The sequence below is a fragment of the Trifolium pratense genome, linkage group LG4 (genome assembly GCF_020283565.1).
Source record: "Trifolium pratense cultivar HEN17-A07 linkage group LG4, ARS_RC_1.1, whole genome shotgun sequence".
In the NCBI taxonomy this organism is placed as follows: domain Eukaryota; kingdom Viridiplantae; phylum Streptophyta; class Magnoliopsida; order Fabales; family Fabaceae; genus Trifolium; species Trifolium pratense.
Window position 1 is genome coordinate 43,821,307 of NC_060062.1, and position 11,739 is coordinate 43,833,045.

General features: G+C 35.8%; 1 pseudogene; it reads right to left on the reverse strand.

Moving 5' to 3' along the window:
• Positions 1-214: 214 nt before the first annotated feature.
• On the reverse strand, positions 215-11,079 carry LOC123922725 (annotated as a pseudogene).
• Positions 11,080-11,739: the final 660 nt, after the last annotated feature.

Consider the following 11,739-nt stretch of genomic DNA (forward strand, 5'->3'; position numbering starts at 1 on the left):
AACATGATAACTTGACTTGTTCAATATTGTAATTTTAGATGAAGAAATGTATCTTAGATAGGAAAAGGTTCTAAAAGAAGGCAAGAACTGAAGTTTCATTTATATACTTTCACCAAAGTTATTTCATGTTCTTGTAACTAAATATTAGTAAAAAACTGGAGAACTTTGAATATAATGGTTCACTATATATTAAAAGACTTTAGTCACTAACAAAATAAAATAAAATAATCAAACTGTTGAAATAAATATCATTGAGAAGTAGGTTATCTTTATGGAAACAGTAAGCACATGAATTCTCCTTTTATATATAAAACAAAGGGATGTTCCTCCTCCCTCCATAAAAAATTGTGAAACATGAAACAAGGGAATCACATTTATGACAAAGACATGTCCATTCAAAAATTGTTCAAACCTTTATCTATATGCTGGTTCAAGCATAAACATGCACCCATTTTTTTCCAGAGTCTTGTAAAGATACTTTTGTTGAGCTTTGGTAATGGCTTCATTTCCATGGTAGATGACGACTGCACCTTCACTTCCGGTGGCAGATTGATTTGAACAATAGTTGATTCCTCCACTTTCACATTAGGTGATGGTTGCACGTCCACTTCAGGTGACGGCTGTGTGTTAAGTTCGGCTGATGGCTCCATTTCCATGTTAGTTGATGACTCAACTTCGGTAGTAATTGACTGGCCATATATTAGATAAACAGTTGTCTCCTTAACAATCAATCCATGCCCAAAAACTACAAAAATCTCCACATTGTCACCAGGTCCTAGATTTGATATTACAATCTTCCAATCTTCATCATTAAAGGACATTAATGTGTCTCGCTTGTATATCTGGATGGTGAATCTTGTGTAATTAACGATCAAAACACTAATAAGACATTCAGCTCCTATGTTTTCAGATGTTGATGAATAAACAACACATAAGATTATTCCCTTCATGTCACAATCAATATCCCCAGGAACTAGAAATTGTGCTGAAGGTCCTTCACCTCTATAGGCTAACCAAGAAGGATGATTGCCACTAGGAAGGAAAAGATCACTAGAATCCTTGCTTGTTAATCCCTGTATCATAAGATATGGTTAGTTAATTCTGTAATTGTGCTATTCAACTGGACTTTTAATGAGTGTCAATTGAAATTCCAAAAGGTTACTATGTTAAAGAAAAATAACAGTGTATAGCATTAAGAAAAATATAAACTAGGAAACAACCCTATATATTCTATTCATTTTCAGCTTGTTATACTTCATAGATTTCTCATATACATCCTGTTCTAAAACTCATAGTTTCATAATTACAAATGTAACAGTTAATCTTTAAAACAATTCCTCACTTCCTTTTTGAAACATTAGGAACTGTGCTGTTTGCCAGTTATTTACATTAATACATTGTTTACTTTTCTTCATAGTTGATGCTAGCAAATAAATCACTTATTCCTAAATGCAAAATAGTAATGCTATAGTAACATTAAGTGAAACATACATATGATACCATATAATATTGAGTATAGGAACAACATACATTGACAGTTTCAATATTCACTAGTTGTAAAGAATAATCTAGTTATTGTTTGACAGTAGCTATATACTATGATACCAAAAGTCAAAGTGCTTTATAAGGTAACACCTAATCTAAAATATTGACCTTGTAAAATTATTTGGAAGTAAAGCATTGATGTGTAAATGCTACACGTGGCAATTTATATTTAGCATATAATATAATAAAGGGTAGAAAAGCTAAGAGGATAGAGAAGGAACCTGTGATATGCTCTTGCCAAGAGTAACCATGACTGTGTGGCAGCTTCCCATTCCAATCAAAAGTGATCTCAAGGAAAGGTTTGAGATTTGTGATGCATGTGATGTTTCCGATTTGGTGAAATTTACATCATACTGATCATCGAGAATTCTTCGTAATTCTTGAGTTATTTGAATCTTTGAGCGGCATTGTACGCAAACAGTTCTGAGTTGTGAAAGGCTCCTAACCATTGGTGATAGAAAGCTCATATTATTATTCAGATTCTGTACATTGATGGAAGTTAGAGACAAAGCCATGTTTCCAAATGGGGACTTATGATGTAGAGAATTCATTGTTGGTGACATCCAAGACCAAATGAGAGAAGGAAAAATGTCACGTGATAATCCCTCATATCCACATAGGGATATATAACCGATGCTTTTCGATCTTACTATTGAATATGGAACCTCTTTTATAGCTGTATCTTTTGCGATCAGTGTTGTCAAGGATTCCATCTGCACTATGTCTTCATCCAACTTGTCAATCTTTGTACAACCAGAAAGGATGAGAGTTTTCAAAGATTTCAATTGATATATCTTCTTTGGGAGATTGTTAAGACTCGTACAGTCCTTCAAATTTATCATAAGAATACTATTGAGATCTCCAATGGACTGGTGTACCTCAGATAAGTTTGGACAGTCCTTCATGATGAGCTTTTCTAGATTCGGTGATTTTGAAAAGTCAGGAGTGGTTTTCAAGTACTTGGAATGACTGAGATTGAGAATTTTTAGGTTCCCTAGCAACTGCTAGAAGATAAATGTTTAAATTAAAATTAAGAGAAAAATGGAAAATGAAATGGTGGCAAAAATTACTACTCTCATAAACTTTTAGTCTCAAAAGAAAATGTTATCACACCTTGGTTTCATTCCAAACTTGTCTAATATTGCTGCGTTTTAAGTCAATAACAACTAGATTTCCCATATAAAAGTCATCGGGTATAGAGTTGAAGGTGGTTTGTTGCCAATGCAGCCATCTCAATTCTTTAGAAAGACATCCATAATCTCCAGTGAGGTCAACACAATCAAGTTGTAGAAGTCTCAGATTCTTCATCTCCTTAAAAGAACTAGCACTGAAGCAAACTCTGCTGGTTCTTTGCAACTTCAAAACCAATCCCTCTACATTTTCTGTTCCCTGCATATGAAGAAAAAACCGGAGAAAAGTAAGGGGAAACCTTTTTAGGTTTAAATACACATTGATATATTAAACTAAAGCCTACAGCAGTGTAGCCTTAGTTAATTATTACAAGGCAAAGACACTCTTTCTTAATCTTTGATTATGAATCCTACAATTATCAGCAGATAGTTATGTGGAGAAAAATAATTCAGAAACAAACAGTCTTATGGCATCGATAAGAATCATATGATTATGGATGGAGGGTTATTAAAGTTCTTACAGAATTTTTGGTCAAAACATCATGCACATCCTGGTGAAACCATAATCTACTACGCTTCCCAGGCCTTTTTTCTGAACTTTCACGAACAATTTCTCTTCCCATGTCTCTTATTAAATCATGCACTCCAAGCTTGTTATTCTTTTCAACTTTTAGGAGGCTCCTATCTATGAGGACAGCTATTCCAATATCAGCATAGAGTCCACAGCCATTTAGTATCTTTGTAACATAGGCTCTGTCCTTACCAATAAAGAAACAACATATGTCAAGAAATATATCCTTTTCCATATTATCTTTTAGACCGTCATAGCTGATTCTCAGTATCTCTTGCACTTGATCATTGGGAATTCTCTCTAATTTCAAGAGTACACTTTTCCATTCTTCTTCTGTCCTTTCATATAAGTAAGAACCAATGACTTCAAGAGCCAGTGGTAATCCTCCACAATAAGTAACTACATTCCTTGAGAATTCACCGAAGTCTTCTATTGGACTGGGATGCCTAAAAGCATGCCAACTGAAAAGCTGAAGGGACTCCTTTTCATCCATTTCCTTCATTGTACAGACATAATCAACTCTAGCGAGCTTAAGCAGGCGTGCATCTCTGGTTGTAACAATTATTAAACTTCCCGGACCAAAAAATTTAGGATTTCCATATAGTGCTTGTAACTGTTCAAATGTGGTCACGTCATCAAGTACAACGAGTACCTTTTTCCCCCGAAATCTTTTTAGGATCTTACTTGTCGCCAATACAGTCACAAGTATATAATCCTTTCTGTTAATGATATCTGAAACAAGTTGTTGTTGTAAATGAATAATCCCTCTATTTTTCATTTCACAATTTTCTCTAACATTTTCAATGAAACTTCTATTTGCAAAATTGCGATGAATTTGATTGTAGATGGCTTTGGCTATGGTTGTTTTTCCCGATCCGCCCATTCCCCATATTCCTATCATACAAGTTTTGCTTGGATGAGTTGAAGTAAAATCAATCACTTCTTGCACACGCGATTCCAATCCAACAGGAAAGTTGGTAATGCGCAAGATTGCACTGTCTAGTTTTGCCAAAAGTCCTCGACAATTTGTTGTATTATTTCAGCTTCACTCCTTGGAAGATAATAAGTATACACACAAAGTAAGCATAAATTATGAAAGACCACAAGGTCACAAAATATCCTTACATTCTGGAAAGAAAAAACAATAATCTAGTAAGTGATGATTTTGGTACCTGCAATTGAGGACATCCCAACCAGACAAATTAGCAGCTTGGGTGAGTGCACTCCTCCAATCTGACATTACATTTACCTTCCACCCGGAATCATAGTTAAAGTATACTTTTTCTGCAGTAGCACTCAAAACTTCTCCAAAATGACCCTTTTGGTGGCGCACAACCGAAGGGTCAACGTCATAAAATACAGGGACAACCACCTGGCCCTGAGTTCTGTGGCATTTCATTATCTTTTTCAGCTCGTTAAGACACCAACCGGATTCGGTATATCTTTTGGAGAAAACAACAATAGATATATGAGAGCCATCTATTGCCCGCCATAGTTCTTGTCCCAGATCAGTTCCCCTGCGAAGCTGATGGTCAATGTAAGTGTTGATTCCTGCATTTGTGAGGGCAGCATTGAGATGAGAAACAAAGGTGGTACGAACATCTTCCCCTCTGAAGTTGAGGAATACGTCGTGTATCAATTGAGGCTTGAGGGGTGAAGATAACATTGATTAGGATTTGGGTTTCAAATAATGGTTGTGGTAACAGTTGCTTTCGCGCAACGATCCTTGATATTGTGGTCAATTACAGACTTAATTATGGCAACGTTACAGTTTCTGCAGCAGCATGAAAAAATTATGTCTAGGATGGCAGGAATTGAAGTCAACTCTTAGAACAGTCTTAATAATTTTTCTTAGTTGTATTGTATGCATTATGCAGAACACGATTGCTACAAACAATTATTTATTAGTATTTCATATTCAACATTTCCAACAAGCCTAATTGTTTAAAAGTCTTCCCTATTATTTTAAGTAACCAATACTCAACATTTAGCCTAGTTGTATTGTATCCACTCATATATAATGTACCCAAACAAAAGTTTTTCTTTTTTAAATTGTAATTATTTTGAGAGGAATAATAATGATTAATTAAAAGTTCCAATGTCAAATTAATGAAATTTGAGGAGAAATAAATAATGGGGTGAGTAAAGTTGAGTAACCTGGTGGAGGTTTGGAACCATCAAATCCAAAAGACAATTGCTAAAGGATGAGTTGGTCTCCAATTTTTTTTGGCTACCATTTCATGTACTTTATCTTATGAGTAAAGGGTGAATGCTACTACCAATGATATAAAAGAAATAAAAAGGACCCAAAATTAACTTGCTCAAGTAGATATTTCAATATGGCTTTATAACCAAATTAACTGAAACAGATAATAAGCACATGAATTCCCTTTTTATGTATATAATAACATAGGGCTATCCCTCCTTCCTCCATAAAATTATTGAGAAACATGAAACAAGGGAATCACATCACACTTATGACAAAGGCATGTCCAATCAAAAATTGTTTAAACCTTTATCTCTATGCTGGTTCAAGCATAAACATGCACCCATTCTTTTTCCAAGTCTTGTAAAGATACTTTTATTGAGCTTTGGTGATGGCTTCATTTCCATGATAAGTGATGACTGCATCTTCACTTGCGGTGACGGATCGATTTTAACAACAGTTGATGCCTCCACTTTCACATTAGGTGATGGTTGCATGTCCACTTTAGGGGATGGCTGGAACTTCACTTCCTCTAATGGCTCCATTTCCATGTTAGTTGATGACTGAACTTCCATAGCAATTGAATGTTCAATTTCCATAGTAATTGATGCCTCCACTTTCAGGTTAAGTGATGGTTGCACTTCCATTTTAGGTGACAGCTGCACATTCACTTCCGCCGATGGCTCCATTTCCATGTTAGTTGATGGCTCAACTTCCATGATAATAGACTGTTCAAAATCCGTAGTAATTGACTGGCCATAAATTAGATACACAGCTGTCTCCTTAACGATTACTCCACCCCCAAAAACTACAAAAATCTCCACATCGTCACCAGGTTCAAGGCTTGATGTTACATTCTTCCAATCTTCATCGTTAAAGGATATTACTGTGTCATGCTTGTAAATCTGAATGGTGTACTTTGTGTAATTAATGATCAAGACACTAGTAAGAGATTCAGCTCCTATGTTTTCAGATGATGATGAATAAACAACACATAAGATTATTCCCTTCATGTCACAATCAATATTCTCGGGAACTTGAAATTGTGCCGAAGGTCCGTCACCTGTATAGGCTAACCAAGAAGGATGATTGCCACTGGGAAGGAAAAAATCACTAGAATCATTGCTTGTTAATCCCTGTATCATAAACATATGGTTAGTTAATTCTGTATGTGTTATTTAAATGGATTTTTATTGAGTGTCAATTGAAATTCCAAAAGGCGAATATGTTAAAGAAAGCAGCAGTGTACCACATAAAGAAAAATATAAACTAGGAAGCAAGTTAAGAGAAAATAGCCAAGAGTTTTGTAATGCAATGCAACAGCAGAAAGTTAGCAAATACTTCTGACCAAAACAAGTTGGAGAACTGATATTTCTGACCGAAAGAGCATTCTATAATAACTATATCATTCAATTTCATGTAAGGGTTTTGTAATCTAAATTCTAAGACTCGAAATGGGAGCATCCTTTGTTCTGTGTCCTCCATTTCCTACCGGAACTACCATGAATCAAAATGCTTTAATTTCTGCACACACATCTTCATTTCCCAGACATTTGGCCTGTTTGCCTCAGCCATTCCAACTCAATCATCATCCATCTATTGCATTCTCAAGTTTTGTTTTTTTAATAATATTACATTTTCAATTGATTTGGGTTTTAGTATTTCAAGTGCAAGTATTTTCTAAATTGTTTCCGAAAAGCACAGCAACTCCGACAGTTTTATGATCTTATTGTTCTATGTGAATGAAGATTTATTTTATTTATTGGCATTGCTGAACATTTAAAGAATCCCCATCACTTGTTATTGTCAGTTACTTCCTTTCTGAAACATTAGGAACAATGTTGTTGCCAGAGTTATTTACAATACCATGTTTACTTTTCTTCATAGTTGATGCTAGCAAATAAATCACTTATTCCTAAATATAAAATAGTAATGGTAGAGTAACATTAAGAGCAAGATTCAGGGTTCCATCTAAGTTACTAATATTGGAGCAATATTCACTAGTAATAAAGAAGAATCTAGCAATCTAATTCTTGTATGACAGTAGTTATATACTATGATACCAAAAGACAAAGTGATTTATAAGGTGACACGTAATCTACAATATTGACCAGGTAAAATTATTTGGAAGTGAAACATTGATGTGTAAATGCTACCAGTGGCAATTTAGATTTAACATATTATAATATAGTAGAGGGTATAAAAGCTAAGAGGATATAAGAAGGAACCTGTGATATGCTCCTGCCAAGAGTATTAATGACTGTATGGCAGCTTCCCATTCCGATCAAAAGTGATCTCAAGGAAAGGTTTGAGATTTGCGAAGCATGTGATGTTTCTGATTTGGTAAAATTTACATCATATTGATCATCAAGAATTCTTCGTAATTCTTGAGTTATTTGAATGTTTGAGCGGCATTGTACGCAAACAGTTCTGAGTTGTGAAAGGCTCCTAACCATTTGTGATAGAAAGCCCGCATTATTATTCTGTACATTGATGGAAGCTAGAGACAAAGCCATGTTTCCGAATGGGGAATTACGAGGTAGAGAATTCATTGTTGGTGACATCCAAGACCAAATGAGAGAAGGAAAAAATATCACGCGATAATCCTTCATATCCACATAGGGATATAAATCCTATGCTTTTCGATCTTATTATTGAATAGGGCACCTCTTTTATAGCTGTATCTTTTGCAATCAGTGTTGTCAAGGATTCCATCTGCACTATGTCTTCTTCCAACCGGTCAATCTTTGAGCAACCAGAAAGTATGAGAGTTTTCAAAGATTTCAATTTATATATCATCTTTGGGAGATTGTTAAGACTTGTACAGTCCTTCAAATTTATCAAAAGAAGATGATTTAGATCTCCAATGGACTGGTGTACTTCAGACAATTTTGGACAATCCTTCATGAGAAGCTTTTCTAGATTCGGTGATTTTGAAAAGTCAGGAATGCTTTTCAAGTACTTGGAATGACTCAGATTGAGAATTTTTAAATTCCATAGCAACTGCAAGAAAATAAATGTTTAAATAAAAATAAGAGAAAAAATGGAAAGCGAAATTGTGGCTACAGTTACTTTATTGCTATCATCAATTTTTACTCTTTTAACATTCTACCTTACTTTCGTTCCAAACTTGTTCGATATTGCTGTGTTTTAAGTCAATAACAACTATATTTCCCAGATAAAAGTCATCAGGTATATAGTTGTAGGCAAATTCTTGCCAATGGACCCATCTCAGTTCTTTAGAAAGATACCCATAATCTCCGGTGAGGTCAACATAATCAAGTTGTAGAAGTCTCAGGTTCTTCATTTCCTTGAAAGAATTAGCACTGAAGCAAACTCTGCTGGTTCTTTGCAACTTCAAAACCAATCCCTCTACAGTTTCTGTTCCCTATATGTGAAGAAAAACCAGAAAAAAGTAAGGGGAAACCTTTTTCGTCTTTAGATACAAAGTGATATATAAAGCTACAGCAATGCGGCCTAAGCATACTAGTAAGGAATGACAAATACACTCCGAACATGTGAAGAAAAGGCCAGAGAAAAGTAAGTGCAAAGCTTTTTTTATCTTTTCTCCAGATGCATAGTGATATATCAAGTTACAGCAGTGCAGCCTAATCATACTTTTAAGGATTGACAAGGAAAATAAATACACTCTGATTATGAATACTACAGTGCCAAGGCAGTAGTTAAGTAGAGCAAAACAATTCAGAAACAAACAAAGAGTCTTATGATCTTGATAAAATTATGGATGGAGATTAAAGTTCTTACACAATGTTTTGTCAAAATATCTCGTGCATCCTGGTGAAACCATAATCGACTGCGCTTCCCAGGCTCTTTTGTTGAACTTTCACGGACAATTTCTCTTCCCATGTCTCTTATTAAATCATGCATTCCAAGTTTGTTATTCTTTTCAATTTTAACAAGGCTCTGCTCTATACGGATGACTATTCCAATAACAGCATGAAGTCCACCGCCATTTAGTATCTCTGTAACATAGCCTCTGTCCTTGCCGATAAGAAAACAACATATGTCAAGAAATATATCCTTTTCCATGTCATCCTTTAAACCATCATAACTTATTCTCAGCTTCTCGTGCACTTGATCATTGGGAATTCTCTCTAATTTCGAGAGTACACTTTCCCATTCTTCTTTTGTCCTCTTATATAAGTAAGAACCAAGGACTTCAAGAGCCAACGGTAATCCTCCGCAATAAGCAACTACGTTCCTTGAGAGTTCACTGAATTCTTTTATTGGAATAGATCGTCCAAAAGCATGACAACTGAAAAGTTCTAGGGATTCCTTTTCATCCATTTCATTCATTGTACAGACATATTCAATGTTAGCTAGCTTAAGAAGGCGTGCATCTCTGGTTGTAACAATGAAAACACTTCCTGAGCTAAAAAATGAAAGATTTCGAAATAGTGCTTCTAACTGTTTAATTGTGGTCACATCATCAAGCACGATGAGTGCCCTTTTTCCCTGAAATGTTCTCTCAATCGTATTTGTCCCCGATGCAATGCTATGTATCAGCTCCTTTGAGTTCAAGATATCTGAAAGGAGCTGCTGTTGTAAATGAATAATCCCTCTATTATCTGTTTCACATACTTCTCTAATATTTTCAATGAAACTTTTATCCACAAATTTGCGATTAATTTGATTGTAGATGGCTTTAGCTGCGGTTGTTTTACCGGATCCGCCCATTCCCCATATCCCTATGATACAGATCTGGCTTGATTGGTTTTCAGTAAAATCAATCACTGCTTGGACACGGGATTCCAATCCAACTGGAAATTTGGTAATAGGCAACAATTTGATATCTAATTTTGTCGAAATGTCCTCAACAATTTGCTGCACTAGTTCAGCTTCATTCCTTGGATAATAATTATAAAACACAGAGTGAACATATATAATATTATGAAAAAAGATCAAAAGTCAAAAAATATTCATAAAAAAGTTCCAAGAAAATAGAAAGTGTTGTTGATTTACATTTACCTGCAATTGTTGGCATCCCAACCCGACATATTACCAGCTTGGGTGAGTGCACTCCTCCACTTGGCCAGCACATGTTCCATCCTTTCGTCTCCTGAGTCGTCTCTTGGGTCAAAGTATGTTTTTTTCACTGTAGCTCTCAAAACTTTTCCAAAATCACCATTCTGGTGGCGCACAGCCGAAGGGTCAATATCATAAAATACAGGCACAACCAGCTGGCCATGAGTTCTGTGGCATTCCATGACCTGTTTCAGCTCATTAAGACACCAGCTTGATTCTGTATATCTTTTGGAGAAAACAACAATAGATATATGAGACCCTTCTATTGCTCGGTTCCCTTTGGAAGCTGACGGTCAATATAAGTGTTGACTCCGGCATTTTTTAGAGCAGCATAGAGATGAGAAATGAAGCGCTGACGAGTGTCTTCTCCTCTAAAATTGATGAACACGTCGTTTATCCATTGAGGATTGGAGGATGAAGTAGAAGACATTGATTAAGATCAAAGTTTTAAATAGGTGTTGCGCTTGTGATCCTTAATATCGTGGAGAATTGCAGTCAAATACGGCTGATGCAGACTCAATTAAGGTCACTTTGTGGTGTCTGCAATATCAGAAAGTGTACCGTTGCAGCAAAGATTGCGGCTGCTGGATAACATGACAGAATTTTTGTTGGAATATATTTAGTTTCCTAATTTGTTATTTCTAGAAGATTCTAAACATATCATTATTTCCTTTTATTTCTCCTAAAATCAAGTAGATATCCAGTTGTACTTTTATTATAAATACCAGCCTTGAGCTGAGGAATAAATCAATATAGCATTCTCTCATATTTTCACATGGTATCACGAGATCTAGGTTAGGGTTAGAGTGCTACTGTAAAGCTTTCCACAAAAAATTTTTGTTCGACCCGTTCTTTTACCCGTTTAGCCTCTCATGGCCGACTACAACAAGTGGCCTTCCCTAGGCCAGGCCTATACCGGATCCTCGGTCAATAACGATGGCCAACCAGCAAGTGCTGGCCGCGGAAACAGAGGAGGTGGCCGCGTAGACGGAGATTTCAACACGGGCTTCAAAGACAAGGAGGGTTCCTCCCTCAAGGTCGATATTCCTAAGATGAACGGGAATAACTATAATCAATGGGCCCAAACTGTTCGCTTGGTATTGGATGGCAAAGGAAAACTTGGTTTTTTGACGGGAGCATTCGCTGAACCGGCACAAGGAGACCCACTTCATCAACAATGGAAGTCTGAAAACTCCATGATTATTGCTTGGTTAGTAAGCATTATGGAAACTGGCATAGGC